At 36.0% G+C, this 20,254-nt stretch overlaps 1 protein-coding gene across 1 annotated transcript in view; it reads right to left on the reverse strand.

Annotated features, from left to right (window-relative positions):
* Positions 1 to 20,254, reverse strand: part of LOC150089197 (tyrosine-protein phosphatase 10D-like) — a 315,903-nt gene that overhangs the window by 136,099 nt on the left and 159,550 nt on the right. The window lies entirely within an intron of this gene.

Consider the following 20,254-nt stretch of genomic DNA (forward strand, 5'->3'; position numbering starts at 1 on the left):
AGTCTGGTGATGTCTCTTCTTTTTCTCGGTGTAGAAGTCTTTGTAGCATCGAATCTCATGAAAATTTGCTGTATCTTGATGCTATGTTCAACATTTGGATCTCCATTCATAATTGCCTGGCAGGCCATGTTAACCTCTGAAAACTTTCTGAAATTCTTCTGTTGAAAATTCTTTTGGTGCCACTTCAGAATTATTTTCTTCTTCTTCATATGCAGTTTGCTCATCGATTTCAAGGAGAGTTGAATCATCTAAGTCATTTGCAAGTGAATCAATGCAGTCATGTACATTGGCAATGTCCAAAGTTTCGAATTCCAAGTCTTTTCCAACTTTCACAATGTCTTCAGCAATTGTCTGAACTTGCAATTCAAAACAAGTGAAATCATTGCCAAATGGGGCAAAGCATGCTGCCAAACAGAACACATGTCATTGGCAGTGATTTCTAGCCAAGATGCAGATATATTTTCAACTGCATTCCTGATGTTATAAAATGTTTGTAAAGATGATGATGATCCCACTCCTGTTGAAGCTTCAATCCTTTGAGAAAAAGTTAGCTGCAGATAATATGCCTTGATCCATGGGTTGTAAGAGAGACATTGTGTTAGATGGAAGAAAGCATATTTTTACATTTTCATTGAATTCAGAAATTTCAGGTGGAGGGCCTGGTGCCTTATCTAAAAGCAACAAAATTTTGAACTTCATCTTCATCTCTGCAGTAATGTTCAACTGTCAGACAAAAATAATTTGTGGACTTTTCTGTAAATGGTTCTCTTGTAATCATACTTTCTTATTGAATCGCCAAATTAATGTGCTTTTTCTGCAACCCAGTCTTTTCCCAGAGTCCTTTGAGGTTGTCACAGACATTCTCTCAGATAGGCCAGACAAGCTGAACTTGCTACCTGGGAGTCTAAAACGCTGATGGAACTGATATTCGGGTAACACTCAAGTCAAGTGGACCCAATTTCGGCGAAGTCCGGATGGTCTGTGACAGACAAATCCTATGCTTGCACCTTCACGATGGTGGGACTGTTAATAATCCTGGGTATAACCTCCATGCACAAGTACATGGTGGGTGACCACCCAGGTGTGAACTAACATAAGCAGGGGTCGAGGTGTAGCGCCCACACCACAGGGAGGAATGCCGCCCCTCTAAGTTACCAGGCAGTACTAGGTGGTAGATGACTCACATCAACCAGTGCAATACCACCACTTTGCTTATGGGAGGCTTGAAGTGGTGGAACCCATGTTTAGTCTCTAGAGCTAATTTCCGGTCAGCCCTTCCATCATGCAGTATGATTGATGACTTTTGAGGTTATGATGAACATCGTGGCGAGATCCAATATTCCTTAGATTTCGAGGGTACAGCTCTAAAATGGTGTTTGCAGGCTGGCCGCTAGTTTGTACACAGGACCAAACCTATTGGTAACTCTCTAGAAGGCTTCCGGATCAGCTAGTGTATAATCTTGCTACCTCTACTCTGCCAGATAGTGACTGGAGGGAGTCTGAGTAGTGTGTATGCGGGGAGCATTGTCGAGGCCACATTATGTCAAGGATCTGGGGATATTCTTACCATGTGTACGAAAAATTTCATCCAAAAATTTCATTACTTCATACAGCATGTCCCACCCACTTTTTCTTACTATCGAATACACCATGAATTGTCAAACTAATAGAGCAAGCTTATCTGTGAAAAGATCTAAACCTCCCAAGCACTTCCTAATTCATTTCACAAATATACGTGGTCTCAATTCTAATCTTAACGATGTCCATTTCCACTTACAAAGTGGAAATGGTCTTCTGTCAAAAGGATGTCAGAAGGATTTTGAAGAATCTTGATGCTAAGAAAGCTCCAGGCCCCGATAGTATTTCTCCACTTGTTCTCAAAACCTGTGCTCCTGAACTTACTCCTTTTCTTTGCCGCCTTTTTTCACTTTCTTATTCCAAAGGTGTTTTTCCTTCTGCTTGGAAATTTGCTCATATCCAGCCAGTTCCTAAAAAGGGTGACAAATCCCTCCCATCCAATTATTGTCCCATTGCAATTACTTCTACTCTTTCTAAAGTAATGGAGAAATCAATTAACCACCAACTCTAAAACTACCTGGAAACCTTCCGTCCGATCAACGATCATCAATATGGATTCCGTCAGTGTCGATCCACTGGTGATGTTTCGGCTTATGTTACCCATTTATGGACTAATTCAATGGAAAGGTTCAGTGAAACACAAGTAGTTGCTCTTGACATCTCAAAGGCTTTCGATCGTGTTTGGCATAAAGGTCTTATAAACAAGCTTCCATCTTATGGTTTGCCAACAGTTTTTTATAATTGGTTATCCAGTTTTCTCTCTGATCACTCACTGAGGGTGATGGTTGATGGCTCTAACTTCTCCACTAATGCCGCTGTCCCCCATGGTTCAGTTTCTTTCCCCCACTCTTTTCCTCTTGTATATTAATGACCTTCTTCCACTGACTGGAAATCCTATCCATAGTTTTGCCGATGATAGCACATTGCATTCCACTTTCCATTTTGAGAAACCTTGCCCTGTTGAATAACAGCTTCAACTTCTCAAAAATCTGCTACCAATTCCTTAAATGCCGATCTTCAGGTGATTCTCCAGCGGGGCAAAAACAACTTAGTTGATTTCAACCCTTCTAAAACTCAGTCTTGTCTTTCTTCTGCTCATATGCTTATCTTTAGTGACACTCTGATTTCTAGGCAAAATGATATATCTCTTTTGGGGATTACCCTTACTTCTAATCTCTCTTGGCACAAGCACATTACAAATATTGCTTCCTCTGCATCTAAAAACCTTGGTTTTCTCTTTCGCTCTCGGCATTACTTTTCTTCCAAACAGCTGCTCACTATGTATAAATCGCAAATCCACCCTGCCATGGAATATTGTTTCCACATCTGAGGTGGTGCCTCCGAAACCTCTCTCGTGCTTCTTGATTCCATGAAGAAGAGGGAAGTTGCCGCCACCAGCCAACGTCCATTTATTGTCCAACTTCAAACTCACAGAACCAACTTTTCATCTTCCTCGTTTATTCATTCAATTGCCGTTTTCTGGAATAACTTTCCTTCATACGTATTTCCTGAAAATTTCAATCTACAGAAGTTCAAGTCCAATGTCAACAAATATCTTCTTTTGTCTTCTCAACCTCCAACCCAAGCACAGTACTAAGTACTATAGGTTCTAATACCTCTCGTGTTTGGGGTTTACATAAAAATAAAAAACCCCTTATGAGCTCTTGAGTTTTCTGCTCTGAACACGAGTAGAGGCTTCAATTTAAAATCCCCAGGTGAGTTTCTACCCAAGAAAAGTGTTAAACGATCTTTTGATGCCTTATATCCAGGTGGGGCCTTTTCATTTTCAGCTAAAAAATTCGTGAGGGCATTTTTTTCCAGAACAGTCCAGTTTCATCGACGTTGAAAATGGACCCAACACTGAGCCCTGAGGGACTCCACTAATAACATTAGTCCACGATGAGCAGTGTCCATTGATTACCACTCTCTGTCTTCTCCCCCTCAACCACCCCTTTATCCATAGCAGCAATTTGCCTCCAATGTCACACTGCTCCAAAGATGCTGATTGCTGCTATGGATAAAGGGGTGGTTGAGGGGGAGAAGACAGAGAGTGGTAATCAATGGACACTGCTCATCGTGGACTAATGTTATTAGTGGAGTCCCTCAGGGCTCAGTGTTGGGTCCATTATTGTTTTCTGTATTTATAAATGATATTGATGATGGTATATCAAGCTTAATGTCCAAGTTTGCAGATGATATAAAGGTTGGCAGGGTTGTCAAGGACACTACTGACACTATGCTGCTGCAACAGGATCTGGAAAGGTTGAGCAGATGGGCTGAGAGGTGGCAAATGAAGTTTAACATTGACAAATGTAAAGTACTACACATAGGAAACAGCAACCCCAGAGCAACGTATCAACTCTGTGGTACTACACTGACAGTGGTAGAGAATGAAAGGGACTTGGGGGTGGTTGTGCAGGCAGATATGAAGTTCTCTGAGCAGTGCAGATGGGCTGCAAGAGTAGCTCATGGAGTATTGTCAATGATATACACGAATTTTTCCAGCAGGGATAAGGAGGTGATTATTCCATTGTATAAGGCAATGGTCAGGCCACACCTAGAGTACTGTATACAGGTCTGGAGGCCTCATTTCAAGAAGGATGTAGAGCTGGTGGAACGAGTACAGAGAAGGGCAACAAGATTAGTGAATGGAACAAAGGGGTGCTCTTACGAAGAAAGGCTTAAGTTTTGCAAATTACGGTGTCTGGAGACTAGGCACCAGTGAGGTGATCTGATAGAGGTGTATAAAGCCTTGAATGGTTTAAGCATGCTCAATGCTGATGGGATTCTTCCTCTAGCTCAGAAAAATCACCTGAGAGGGCATAAATTCAAATTGAGGAAAGACAGATGTAGGATAGACGTGAGGAAATTTGCCTTTAGCCAGCGGGTGGTTGGTTGGTGGAACAGACTTCCATCCCTTGTGGTGGAGGTTGATAGCCTAAATAAGTTTAAGGCTCAGCTGGACAGGTATTTGGAACGAACAGAGGGGTGAAGTGGAAGTGGGTTTTTTTTTTTTTTTTTGGCTGATGCTGCATTAGCTTGCTTTCTTGCATCAAATGCCTCTACTAATGCTAATGCTAATGTTTGCACTTTCACTTGAGATACGATCATTGTGAAGCCCAACTCGGTTTTTAAAATGGAAAAATCAACCACGACTGGCTGTAAATATTTCTTTAGTCTCCTCCTCTTCATTTTCTTGTTTTTCCATTAGTGTGTTATAATGGATCATGGCTTTCACTTGAATTACGTTTTGACAGAAAGAAATTCTCTTTTGATTACAATCTTCTATCCATATTAATAAAAGACATTCCACATTAATCAATAGCAAACTTCTTTGCATGGTTATCAGTTTCGTCATTTAAGATGCTGTAGAAATTCTCTGATCTTTATACTGATCCTTCTTTTGAATAATCGTTTGCACTTATGCTTCATTCATTCCATTTTCCCATGCAATTTTAGCATACGATGCACCATCTTCGTGGCACTTGATAATATCAAGTTTTTTTTTCTAATGTTTGCCATTTACGTTTAGTAGTCATGAAATGATGAATCAAAACTGCTTTTTTGATTCATCATTTCATATTTAAAGGGGGAAAAATAAATTGTGAAATGAAAAGCTATCACAGTGTGTCGTCAGGATGGAATTAAGAATACTGAACACTGTTGCAAAGTGCTGCTGGCTGCCTGAGGGGAGCTATTGGCACATGTGCATGTGAGACAATAGAGTTGGCACTGCAGCATATATGTATGTGTACCTAGGCTATGATAATGCAGCATTTATATAGAGTACATATCTAGGTTATTGAATGAGTTTTAATATGTGCACTAAATTTTCGACTTAAACTTAATTGAAAACCATGTTATAGTGAAACCCATGCAGTTTGAAGGCGTGCTAAGTGAGGTATTGCTGTAATCATATGGTACCTGAAAGGTGACCAAATTATTATTATTTTTTTTTTTTTTAAATTCTGCTTGTACTTCGAAAGCTATGCTTGACTTTTTGTTAGTGGATTGTATTACTAATGAAAAATTTAAAAATGTTTTTTTTCTGTGTTGTTTTCAATGAAATAACTTTTATTCATTCTGCTCAAAATAAAAAAAATAAATAAATGAACATTATAAATATAAAATATATATTTGATGGGCTTCATATTTAAATTTTAAATAATTTTTAATTTTTAAAAATTGTGCATGTGCACATTATGTCTGCTTATACATTACATGTATGTAAGCATTTCAAAATAAAAAAAACAATGCATGTACAAACACATCTTTTTAATATACAAGGTGTAGCAATAAAGTTCCTAGACCAGTTCTGTTCCAGTCATGTTCAATGAGTTTGAAAATAAATGGTGATATATTATAGTTCAAATTTCCTCCAACAGATGGTGACACACACATTGCTCAGTGGGCTGACAGGTTGCAAGTAACAACCAGTTTCATCAGTAGTGTTACAAACTGTGTTACAATTTTGCAATGGGGCAATAAACAAATATGAAATTTTACTTTAAACTAAATGGTTCAAAGGTGGATGTGACAATGTTCATAATGATCAAGAAAGTGAATATCCATCAACCACCTAAAATGAGGACAGAGTTGCAAAACTTCACGAAATTATGACAGGAGATCGTTGTTTGACCCTCTGAGTGATGGCTGATGAGTTGGATATGAATAAGGATATGCATTGTGAAATTCTTCATGAAAATTTAGGGAAAAGGAAGGTCTGTGCAAAATTTGTGCCACACAGGATCACAGATGAGCAGTATGCCAGAGCCACTTTTAGCTAATTTAAACAAAATCCATACAATTGATATTAATTATTTTGTTATTAAAAAAGTTTGGCTATATATACACACACACATAAAAAAAACATTTTCTCAAGCCTATTCTTACATATAATTATCAAGTGCTGAAAAACACGTATTTAAAATTAGCCTGCATCTATAACATCCAATTGATTCCACTGTCTCAATAAAACTAGAAGGGAGAAATAAATAATGATACTTTACTCTATAGTTACAATTTAGCAGTTTTTTCTTCCTTAAAATTATTATATAGTATAACAACTGTACCTTAGGAAACAATGCAAAAATTAACAGCTGGCAATTTGTTAATAAAGCACAGTCATTACAATATAAAAAAAAAGGAGGGGACTGCATGAAATCTTATTTGCATGTCACCTCCCACTTGATATATGACAATGTTTAAATGCTTTATGCTTATAAGTCTGCTTTTTTTAATTTTGATTGTAAGAAAGTGAATACAAAATAAATCTGAAATTACTTTCTGTTGTATCATAGATTGCTTTTTTTATGAAGTACCAAAGTATGTCATTCTTGTCACACGTGTTTCCATGATTGCAACTCTTGATATTGCTAGAGAATGAGTGTTTAAGAAAATCTCTGCTACTGGTTGTTAGTGGTGCATATTGGAATAAATCAGAGAGAAAGAATAAAACTGTGGAGAATACAAATGAAAGTGTAGAGTAGAGTACAGTTTTCATTAATGTATACAGTTTAAAGCTAACAATTGTGAGAGCTGAGAAGAATATTCATTTAGCTTATTTCATGAGAAATTGGCAGCCGAGAAAGAAAATTTCAGTGCCCTTTGTTTATGGATGGCATTAAGTGTAACCTAAAAAAGGTAAAGTGCAGCCATTATCAACCCATTGCAGGATGGAAGCCTCTTCAACAATTCATGCTGCAGGCAAAGGCATATTACAAGAAATCTTTGGCAAAGGATGCAAAGAAAAACAAAGTTCTTTACTTGTGTACTCTAGAAAGGGAATGAATCAGATTGGTCTACTTGATATTGATGTTGGACGATCCTGCTGAGGTAGCTAACAAACTAAATAAGTGTAACCTAGGAGTTATTAATTTATGCTTATTAGTGATAATTACATGCATAAAATCGTAACAGAAAAAGTTAAATAGAAGTGTTTTTACACTTTTATTTAACTCTTTCTGTTACTAAAAACCCTTCACAGATGAAAGATCTCCACTGGATTAACCTTCTAATAAAAATATTCTAATGAACGGTAATAAAGTTGTTTTTCACGATTTGAATTTCAAGGTAGGAACTTTGTTTATTTTTTTTTTAAAACGCTCATCATTCAAACTACAAGCTGAAAAGAAAGAAATTTTGAATGTGCATGCAGACTATATTGAAGACTAATGCAGCAAACCCATGGACCACCTATAATGTTTATTAAGGATAAAGACTGCATGAAGATGAGACTAACAGTGTAATGTTAAACTAAAGCAAACATTAATTTTCAGTAATCTTCTGCATGTTTTCTGCTTTGAAAATGTCTTTTACTTGTGATAAGAAAGGAAGTAATGTGTCTAAAACAGGTAATATAGAGAATAAGTTAGATAATATAAAAAGTGGCTACTTTTAGCTTAATAAGAAATAACTTTAGCTTATGTTAATAAGAAATAACATAAGTCTATTTACACAAATACATTAGTTGTGACTTGCACAAGTCACAGCTAATGTATTTGTGTAAATAGACTTAACAGCATTATAATAGGCTCTTTTAGCCAAGTTGTCAGGAGAGGGAAAGCAGTAGCACATGCTCTTTGAGTAGACTGGGGTTCAAGCCCCTGACTGCTGAATACGGTCGATCTGCCAACCCGCACTGGACCAGCGTGGCAGACTATGGTCCATTTCCCTCAGCATGAATTGTTGAGGAGGCTTCCATCCTGCAGTGGGTTGTAATGGCTGCACTTTATTTTTTTTTTATTTTAATAGGTTCTTTTACAACTTGCTTACACACACGACACTATAAGTCACTTCCGGTTTCAAGTTTTGCAGCATTGTAGCAAGTTGCAAAGTCGCAGTATGATCGGACTTATTTAGACATGATGATGCATGAATCACCTATTTATCAGTAGTTAGTCTAAACTGATAGACACTGAACAGAAGGTGTTTTATGTTTCATCACATTTTAAAATGAATGATTTTACTGACAGCAAATTTATATCAAAATTTGTTTTGAATTAGGAAAAAGTGCAACAGAAATCCATGGAATGTTAAAAGCAGCTTTTGGAAAAGTTATGTGTTGTTCAATGACTTTTCAGTGGTTCAGAGTTGAACCACTTTTCAGTGTTTCACCTGTCCATCAAAGAAGCTTGCTTTGGCTGCATTCAACTTTAAAACCAATAATTCAATTGCTCACATTCGTAATCTGATCAGGAGTGGTCAACATTTCACTAACCACAAAGTTCCTAGTGCAATTGGTATTTCTTATGAGATGTGTCAATCAATTTTAACACAAGATTTGGGAATGTAATATTTTTCAGCAAAGTTTGTGCTTTGCATCCTCACTGATGATCACAGAGAGCAGCAAGTTTTCACATAACAGGATCTTTGTTGACCCAAGATTTATCATTAGTAATGATGGCATAATCTTCTTCATAGCCTAAATAAAGCTAGACTATTCAAATCAAATGCAAAAATCCTGCTTATTGTATTTTTTGACTCACAGGGCATTGTTCGTTTTGAATTTGTCCACATGGTCAAAGAGTGAACAGGGACTACTACAAAACAGTTCTTTGACAATTGCACAAGGCTGTTCAGAGAGAGAGAGAGAGAGAGAGAGAGAGAGAGAGAGAGAGAGAGAGAGAGAGAGAGAGAGAGAGAGAGAGAGAGAACAGCAAGGAAATTGGGCTTCAGGGCATTGGCACTTGCAACATGGAAATGCCCCTGCAAACTCAGCACTTTCTATTGAGGAATTGTTTTGTGAAACACTTCACATTGTGATCCCCATCTCACCAGATATATCTCCCTGTCATCACCCCACAAAGTTTTAAAGCTCTTTGAAACGGCAGAGATTTGCAATGACTGAGAAAGTTATCCAGAACATTAGTTCTAGATAACTTTCTCAGTTAACCAGAGAAATTTATATTTATATACAGTAAACCCCCGCTATTCGCGGTACCTGTATTCGCAGTTTCGCGATCGCCGATTTAATATAAAATGAAATCTAAAAAAAATGTGAATTTCAAAGCGCCGTGAATATTTTCCACCATAAAAAAACATTGGCGTGGCTAAAATTATCTTTCCCGGTCAAAACAGCGCTCAGTGGATGGGGGGAGAGGGGTGACAAAATCGCAAGTGTGGATGTTTCTCGCTAATCCTTGTTCAGTATGTATTATGCGCTTGTCATGGAAGGTTTCGTCGTTTGCTTTTAATTTATATGCTTATAAATTGAATAAATTTATCAATTTATAAATTGATATGCTTACAAAAATGATAAATCTACCGTTTTGCAGTGTAAAACAGACTTTTTCAAGTGTTAACGGAAGAAAGTGACTTTATTGTGGACAGGTTCTTTCTAACCCCTACAAAAATATGGCTACGAATAACAAGAGAAATGTGAAAATATCAAAGAAGGTGATGACATTAGCGAATATAATTGAGTTATTAGATAAAATTTCTAATGGTGAAAGTGTCTCCTCAGTGGCAAAACATTATAAAATCAATGAGTCAACAGTACGATCAATCAAAAAATCGGAAGAAAAAATCTGCCGTAGTGTCCGTGAAAACGCACTAATTGCTTCAAAAATTTGCTCTGTAACTCGTGATGTTAAATTAGAAAAGATGGAAAAGGCTTTAAATCTATGGATAGAAGACCAAACTCAAAATAAAATTCCGTTAAGTTCACTCATCATTCGTGAAAAGGCAAAACACCTCTATCAACATTTCTCCTAGTAAAACTTATCCCGCCAGTGCTATCACCAGCGAAACTGGTGATAGCATTGGCGGGATAAGTTTTTTTGCTAGCAAAGGCGCTGGTTTGAAAGATTTGTTTGAAATTTCTAATAAATATTACATTTAATATTAAATTGTTTTTTATTTTCATTTCGATGCCATATGCTTGCATTTCACTATGTACTGTCTATGTACATAGTCATATCATGAAGGTACATATAATACATACATAGAAAAAATTTTAGACTGGTTTTTCTTATATATTTCGTACTTTGGAATGGAACCCCTTTATTACTATGGGAACCATAACTCAGTATTCGCGACATTTCTCAGGAACGTAACCCCCGTGAATAGTGGGGGTTTACCATATATATTTAAATATATATATATATATATATATATATATATATATATATATATATAGATATAAGTAGATTAGAGTATAAATGGAGGAATGCTGACCACATCAGATGTATTAACATTGGAAAATTTTTTTTCCATTGTTAATACATCTGATGTGGTCAGTATTTCTCCATTTATACTCTAATCTACTTATCTATATTCCATTGTGGTCAATGGGTATTTCTGCTATTACAGGCAGTACCCCTTGTTCATAATCCATACCAATGTTTTAATTATCATTCTTTTTAAGCCGTTACTATTCACTACAACTACTTGTTATGAATACATTATTTATATACATAAACATCACATGCACAGATATATTTTTCACTTATTTTGGGAAGCACTTGTGAGATGTAGCATAATTACTGAGCAAAAATAGTTGCAAGAAACAGTCTACTGAAACCTGACAGGTATGCTTTCACAGAATTTTCATACTCTGCAAAAACCAAAACTATGACCAACTACCCTAGTAAAACTCCTTATGGTAAATGTTGAAAGAACCCTGCATGGTCAGCAACAAAAAATATTTCAATTCTATAATACAGTCAGTCCTCGTATAACACGTGTTTACACTACACGAATTCAAACATACACGATTTATAAATAGGGGAACGATATCTTATATAACATGAACCGAATTCGCTTATGCATGATTTGCCTTTGTGTTTACAAGAAATGGCAGTCGAACGCAGAATCACCCCAACTGAATGCAACACGATAGGATGAAGAGAAGATTCTGAAAATGTATTTTTGTTTTTTATATCAGTGAAGGGGAAACACATTTCACCATAATAACGTAAAAACAACACAATTCCAGCTATCGGTATAATCGCAAATGCAATTAGATCGAGTTTACTACCAGTTTATAACAGATTCCACTAGCAGAAACGCAACAGGAAATTGTTTTTATTGTTTTATAGTAGTAACCCCTAGAAATGTGCTTTAGTAAAACGTGAGGTATTAATAGTGTATCTCTGCCTTTACGGTGTTGTTTATTCAGTTGCTACATGCATGCAGCTTTGTTTATGTGTATCAAGTGTGCCTCCTCATTTTGTAATTGTGCTTTAGTCCCTAAAAATGAGTAAAATACTTAAAAGGTGTGAAAAGGAAGCGTCCTGGTGAAGACACTGCAGATTCAGAGAGAAAAAGAAAAGCAATATCGATAAACAGAGACGGACTGGGTCAAAAATTCTTACCCGGGAAAATTTATAGTGGCCACATACTATGGTTTATGGCCAAAATCACACTGGCTTCCAGCCCACAGGGATTTCCCTGATAAGGCTTATGGGCAATCCGCCTCTGTCGATAGAGAAAAAATATGAAATTGTGAAATGCTTTGAGCGAAATGAAAGACCATGTGATATTGCACGTGCTACAGACCTAAATGAGGCAAAGCCGAGAATTACAAAGAAGGTAGAGAAAATAAAAACAACTTTCATAGCAGGAACAACTCAAAGTGTAATTAAAATCCATTAGATTAAGACACAAAGAATTGGAAGAGATGGAACGGCTGTCATCTGTTTGGATAGAAGATCAAACAAAAAACAAGTTTGCTCACAATAGAAGCAAAAGCATTAGCAATATTTTGTTACGTAATAGTCGTAATAAAATACTTACGTATTTTATTACGATAATTTATTGTGTTTGGTAATGTTTTGGTTACAAATGTGTGTTCAATCTTGGGTGGTCAGCACCAAACTCTATTTTTCCCATAGGGCCTGTTGTTTATATTGCACGAGGGTTTCTAGGAACACAACAATCGTGCTATACGGGGACTGACTATATACACGTCCAAACTTCTTTCAACAATGCTGCTGTATACAGTATGAAGTAAAATATGAAAATAAATATAAATACTGTATATTTTAAAACTTGCTATATGAATAAAATAAAAGTTCAGTACAATTAAAATATTAAAAAGACTATAATACAGTACAGAAGCTTTCAGCAATTAAATATTGTCTTTTTAAGCCAACTGCCCTATGTCTGGCATTTGTGCTTAAATAACTGAAATAACACATGGGGTTGGTTACATACTAACTGTTGTCATCTGATTGACACAAAATATCCCATTTGCCATCATATCAATTTGTTCACCCACTCCCTTTTTACTTTCCATCAGATCTTGTCACAACGTAACATTAGAGATTCAAAGACAGTGTATATATAAGTGTACCACTGTTTCTGTTCATTAGTTGTTTTTCACAACATACACACACACACACATCACCTCTAACCAACATTGGCATTGTTGGTTCCTTTTCATATCCAATGATATCTGCCAAGCAGGGATTTGTGTAGCACCCTTGTTGCTGCACATGTTCAGCAACTGCCAAACTGAAATCTGCCTTTCAATCATTGAGACTTTTTTTGCTCTGACAATGTAGCTCATATCACATCCAGAACATTAATCCTATAAATCACCCACATTCTGACCATTTCAGGTGTAGAGGATATATAGTAAAAGTATCTTTATAGTTAGGAAGGTGGTGAAGGTTTCAGTCATTAACCTTGAATCAACAATTTTTGCACAAAGATTCTTTTTACAAAGGATCCCTCATGACTACTGAAGGATTAAAGTCCTGTGCTGTAACACTGCAGCAATATCAGAAGTATCAGCACTGTCAATAATTTTACTCTTGGTTTCACACCAAATGAATGCAAAAAAATTAGCATTATTCAATACATCTGTACTTTCAACCAATTGTACTGAGTAGTATCAGTTCTGGAATACTCTTGAAAGTAATCTGTCTTTTACATTTATGGACATTTCTTTGATGCTTGACCTTGTCATCTGAAACTGAAATCAAATTCAACTGTCTTCCAACTTTATTTCCTGACATAATACTAACAATTATTTTTGCAGCTGGTACAAATAATTCTTCTGCAACAGTGCGTGGTTTCCCCACTTTTTAAGTAACAATACCTACTAAGAAGCAAATTCTGTTTTTCCTGCTGAACCTTGGAATTTTCAAGATTTTGAAAAGTCATTATACAGGCATCTATAAATGAAAAATAATTTTAAAAAAATAATAATAATAAAATAAAATACAAAAATATTTCTATACTGAAATTCACAGTACATAGTACCACACGGTACTATGTATGTACAGTATACTTTATATTGAGGAAGAAGTAATATACAGTATAATTCAGTACCGAGCAATCAACATGGAATTTCATGTAAGTATTTCAGGGTCCCACTACTGAGTTTCTTTAACAATGCGACCTTTTCTACAACAGAGAATGACCATTTCATTTTAACCCTTTTGTGAATATGCACAAATATATACATTCACACTCAACACATTTTTTGAAGGTTTTTCTAACATAGTATCAATTAATTACATCTGTATTATACAGATTATGTTGAAATTCTACAGGGACTAGCTGTCAACTATTAATTGTGTTTACAAGTAAATAGTAGCCATTTTTATATTTATGCAAAAATCAACATGTGGGGCATAACCTTTCAACATGATTCAAGACATGGTCATGAATCTTGGCTTATGTAAATCACTGCATTTATACTTTCATTCTTGATTAATGAAAACATTTTTAGCAAATGCTTTCGCAGTAGTTCATCTTGCGATGGTTCAAGAATTTCACCTCTAGCATCGCAATACGAATGCCCCCATCTGTCCCTCTTAATCATTACGAAAACCAACAAAATAGAACCAAGGTCCTATTCCATTATTCCATGCACCATTATTCTGGACGGCTGCTTTAAGCACTTTAATTTTTTCAAAGTAAACGTGCCAGTCACCCAAGACGTGTGGACTTACATAAGCCAAAAATTGAACAATTCTGAGGAATTTGGATTCAGATATTGATGAAACTGAATAAATAATATATGTAAACTTAGAGGATAATAGAACAGGGAAAAAAAAAAAAGAGGTAATGGGCTGTTATTTTTGTTTGTATTTCTCCCCCCCCCCTTTTTAAGAATTCTAATTCTGATTTATTTTTGAAAATAATCTTGCTTACCATTTGGCTATAAATTAAAACAGAAAAAACTAACATCAAATAGTATTTATGTACATAGTTTTTCAATTTTTATTAACTTCCCAATCCCTCAAAACACCTCACTCCAGGCAGGAGTGACTTTTTTGCATACCATTCAGAAATTCACTCAGGAAGGAGTTAAACACCACAATCTGTTAGGCCACTTTCTTTTCTTTTAGACAGCATATTTATGGGTAAAATACAGGACACCGTACCAGTAAAATGGATAAATATATAGGAGATGGTGATAGAAAATTAATAAGAGGAGTTTACCTCAATATAGTACGTGGAACACTTCCGTATGATACCCTCCAGAAATTAAAACGGAAAAAACGAAAAAATCGACAACTTACCGGTACATTAAAGTAAAATATAAATAATTAAAGTAAAATATAAATAATTAAATAATCAATTTAACACAATTCAAAATCAATTCAAAACAATTAAAATTCAAATTAACGCAATTAAAAGAATCTAACGAAAATATTCAAAACGATTTTGGAGATGGTGATGTAAAACAATTACCAACCAGCAAACTGAAGAACTAAATTTGTGTGACTCTCGAGCAGTTTGATATATTTACCAAGTTTTCTAAAAATACTTGGAAAGTGGGTGGTGATGGATCATGGACTGCCAGATCTTAGAGGTTCAGCTACACAGGCTATACATCTATTCATAATTTTTTTTTTTTAACAAACTGAACAAACTTTGGTAAAGATAAACAGTATTAGTAAGGCAAGGTGGACTCCACTCCCTTTACAGCCATTTTGGAGCCATAACCTAAAAATTAAGTATTATCATCTTCCTTGACACACACCAAAAACTCATAATTTCTCTTGATTGTTGACCAAAAATTTCTTGACTTTGCTAATCAATTTTCAATTCCCTGATTTTACAGAATGTGGTCACCCTGCATGTAACTATTTTTCCTGGCATGCTTTTAAACTGTGCAGCTGCATTCGTCCTTGTGTTAATATTAAGAGTTTCTGTTGTTTCTCTATGCTTCTGCAAGGCTACACTTACAATCAGCATCTGGTATACAAAGTTTATCAAAGAAAATGCAAATACATTAGCATTAGCATTAGTAGAGGCATTTGATGCAAGAAAGCAAGCTTATGCAGCATCAGCCAAAAAAAAAAAAAAAACCCACTTCCACTTCACCCCTCTGTTTGCTCAAAATACCTGTCCAGCTGAGCCTTAAACTTATTTAGGCTATCAACCTCCACCACAAGGGATGGAAGTCTGTTCCACCAACCAACCACCCGCTGGCTAAAGGCAAATTTCCGCACGTCTATCCTACATCCGTCTTTCCTCAATTTGAATTTATGCCCTCTCAGGTGATTTTTCTGAGCTAGAGGAAGAATCCCATCAGCATTGAGCATGCTTAAACCATTCAAGGCTTTATACACCTCTATCAGATCACCTCGCTGGTGCCTAGTCTCCAGACACTGTAATTTGCAAAACTTAAGCCTTTCTACTGTGGAGTATATGCTGCAATTGTTGTTGCTTTATAAATTAATAAAATGGGTATAACATAAAATAAATAAAGACATTACGTGAGGATTACCTTTTTTTTACTATTGTACTCTAGTTACCCTTAACTTGATTTATTGCTTTGAAACTTAAATTTTAAAATTTTGGATATTTTTAGCATCCAAGCACATTGGATATTTTTAGCATCCATTTAATTTCACTAATAATAAAGGCATTAAATAATATTCATGCTTTAATGCTTTTTATATATACAGTAATCTCTCGCCAACTGTGATTTTGAGTTTACATGATTTATTTTTTGTAGTCAAAATTTTTATCATACATGGTTTACAATTTTGTTTCAAATGGATTAATAACACTAATGAATTCATAAACCCCACAATATAAAGTAGTAGTAGTAGAGTAATTGGGAAGGACAGTTGGTAAAGCCGTAATACAATATTTAGTGCATTACTCTGAACACTCGGAGGTGGATGTGTTCCATTCAGTTTTTGGCGCCTTTTATCATGTTTTTTTTTGCTCACATTAGTGGCATGTTTTATATTGTGTTAAAATATGTATTGTTGATATCCTTATTATGGATTCTAAATGTCCACAGAGTATAACAAGTGACTGTGTAAAAAGGAAGTGAAATGTAATGACTTTAGACCAAACAAATAAATGTGCTGGATAGACTTGCATATGGAGAGAGAGTGTGACTTCACTAGGACAACTTTTTAATGAAAAAGAGTCTACTATTCAAACAATTAAAAAAAAAAAAAAAAAAAAATCAGGATTCTATAAGGGCTAGTATTGCATGTTGAATATCAACGAGTTTAAAAGTGTCATGCATGTCTTGTGATCACAATTTAGAAATGATTGAAAAAGCTCTAAACATAGGGACAGAAGGTCAAATGCAAAAAAAGCATGCCCTTAATCACATAAAAAATCCTTCATGAAACGGCTGTATAACCATTTTGTGAATAATTCTGAAAGCACGGAGGTAAAAAAGATGGACAATTTAATGCCAGTAAAGGATAGTTCGAAAATTTCAAAAAAAAAAAAAAAAAAAAAAAGGTTTAATCTATACGAGATTAAACTAGTGTGAGATTGCCTCTGCTCATCACAATTCAGCAACTGCTTTTCCTGAACACTTGAAGAGGATGATTGAAGAGAAAGGCTATCTACCAAACTAAGTTTTTAATGCTGAGTTGTTTTGGAAATAGATTAGCATTGGCATTAGTTGAGGCATATGATGCAAGAAAGCAAGCTTATATACAGCATCAGCCAAAAAAAATACCCCTTCCCATTTCACCCAACCCGGTCATTACAAATTTTTGTCTAGTTCAGCCTTCAATTTATTTAAGCTATCAACTTCCACAACAACAGATGGAAGTCTGTTGGCTAAAGGCAAACTTCCACACATCTATTCAACAACGGTCTTTCCTCAATTTGAATCTATGCCCCCTCAGGTTCTTATTCTGAGCAAGCGGAAGTATCCCGTCAGCATTGAGCCTGCTCAAGGCCTTATACACCTCAATCAGATCACCTCACAGGTGCCTAGTCTCCAGATGCTGCAACTTGCACACCTTAAGCCTTTCTTCATAAGCACACCCCTTTGTTCCTCTCACCAATCTTGTTGCCCTTCTCTGTACTTGTTCTAGCAACTTTACATCCTTCCTAAAATGAGGCCTCCAGAACTGTATACAGTACTCAAGGTGTGGCCTAACCATTCCCTTATACAAAGGGATAATCACCTCTTTGTCTCATCTAGCAAAATTCCTATATATCATTGACAAAACTCCATGACCTGCTCTGGCAGCCCGTCTGCACAGTTCAGAGAACTTCATATCTGACTTCAGAATAACTCCCAGGTCTTTTACATTCTCCACCTTCCTGAGTATAGTACCACAGAGTTGGTACGTTTCTCTTGGGTTACTCCTACCCATATGCAGTACTTTACATTTGTCAATGTTAAACTTCAGTTGCCACTTCTCAGCCCATCTGCCTAACTTTTCTAGATCCAATTGCAGTAGCATACTTTGTTTAGTGTCATTAACAACCCTGCCAACCTTTTTGTATCATCTGCAAACATGGACATTAAGCTTGATATACCTTCATCAATATCATTGATAAATACACAAAACAAAAATGGGCGCAGCACCGAACTCTGTAGGACTCCGCTAATAACATTAGTCCACGTAAAGCAGTGTCCATTTATTACCACTCAACCATCGCTTTATCGATTGCAATAACTTGCCCTTAATGCCATACCGCTCCAATTTCTACAGCAGTCTTCCATGTGCAACAGTATCAAAAGCTTTCCTGAAATCCAAGTATATGACATCAAAATTATCATCATCATCCAGTTCCTTTGTGACCACATTGTAGTATCCAATCAAATTGGTCAGACAAGACTTCCCATTAACAAACCCATGCTGTGCCTGAACTATTCCTGCTGTCTTGGAATTTTCCCCGGAACAGAAGTTAAACTAACAGGTCTATAATTATTTGCATCACCCTTTGAACCCCCTTTGTGAATTGGGAATACATTTACACATCTCCAGGCCATGGGGACCTCCACTGACTCTGAGGATGCTCTCATAATTATGGCTAAGGGTTTGTTTACTTCCCGTGCTGCCTCCATCATTATAACTGGATAGATTCCATCTACCTCAAGTGAATTTTTTATGTTTAATTCAACAATTTCTCCTCCACTTTGCTCTCAGTTATCACAAAATCACTTAGTTCCCTGTTAGAGTTTGATAAACGTCTGGTATTCCCCTCCTTGAATAACTCCTCTATTCAAGTAGGAATGTGCATCCTACATTCACACTCCTGTGTGAATGTAGATGCAAAATACTCATTCAGTTTATCAGCTACTTGAGCAGGATCATCAATAGTCGAACCATCTATGTTAAGTGGACCAATCTGATTCATCCCCTTCCTTCTAGAGTTTACATAAGTAAAGAACTCTTTGCTGTTTTACTTTGCGTCCTTTGCCAAAGGTTTCTTATAATCTGCCTTCGCCCTCTGGACCTCCTTTATGACTTGATTATATAGCTTATATCTGACGTAGGCTTCTGTATCACCTGATAATTTATATGCATCCCATGCATTTTTCTTCTTTGCCACATGCTTCATTAATTCATCCGGCATCCATTTAGGCCTGAACCTTGAACAGTATTTCTTAGTTGGTATGAAAAAATCTAGTAGCCTCCAAGATTAAGTCCCTGAAGGCTTCCCATTTAGAATTCACCATTGGTAACATCATCAGTTGATCCCACTCTATAGAATTTAAAAACTGTCTGAGACCTCTGTAGTCACCTTTACGAAAACAAAAACCCTTCCCTTTACCCTTGATCGTAGTTACATCTTTAAGTAAATATCCCACATCATTACACTGTGATCACTGTCACTAGTGGTTCATTTATCTGCAAATTCCTAATGCATTCGTCATCACTGCTGATAATCAGATCAAGGGTAAGGATGAAACTCAATTGGATGGAACTAGGTTGTTTTGGAAATAGATGGAACTGGGTTGTTTTGGCAATAGAATGCAGTCTTGAACTTTTATTACAAAGAATGAAAACACTGCTCCAGGATTCAAAGCAGCCAAAGATCGTTTGACTTTTATATTCTGTGTCAATACATCTGGAGATTTATTTGTCAAACCAATGCTTGTGTATAAATCTCTTAACTCTCGCTTTGTTAAGAGCAAAAATAAAGATAATCTTCCTGTATTTTGGAGGAGTAAAGTAATCAGAAAGTGGGTTACAGCAGCATTGTTTACAGACTGGTTCGGCAAGTGTTTTCTTCCCAAAGGGTCGCAATACTTTGAAAAGAAAAATCTTCAATTTAAAGCATTAATTCTTATCAATAATGCACCTGGTCACCCTGAAATGCTTCAGTCAGGTAATCCAAACATAGAAGTTATGTTTTTGTCTCCATACAATAAAGAGTTATTACAATCAGTGTACTTTCACACATATTTTAGATGCTATGGAGAGGGACTTAACATTAACATGCAATGTTGTAAAAATTTTAATATTGTTAATGCCATACACATTATAAAACA

This window comes from Mastigoproctus giganteus, chromosome 2, assembly GCF_048544385.1.
Source record: "Mastigoproctus giganteus isolate SK-2022 chromosome 2, ASM4854438v1, whole genome shotgun sequence".
Taxonomy (NCBI): Eukaryota; Metazoa; Arthropoda; class Arachnida; order Uropygi; family Thelyphonidae; genus Mastigoproctus; species Mastigoproctus giganteus.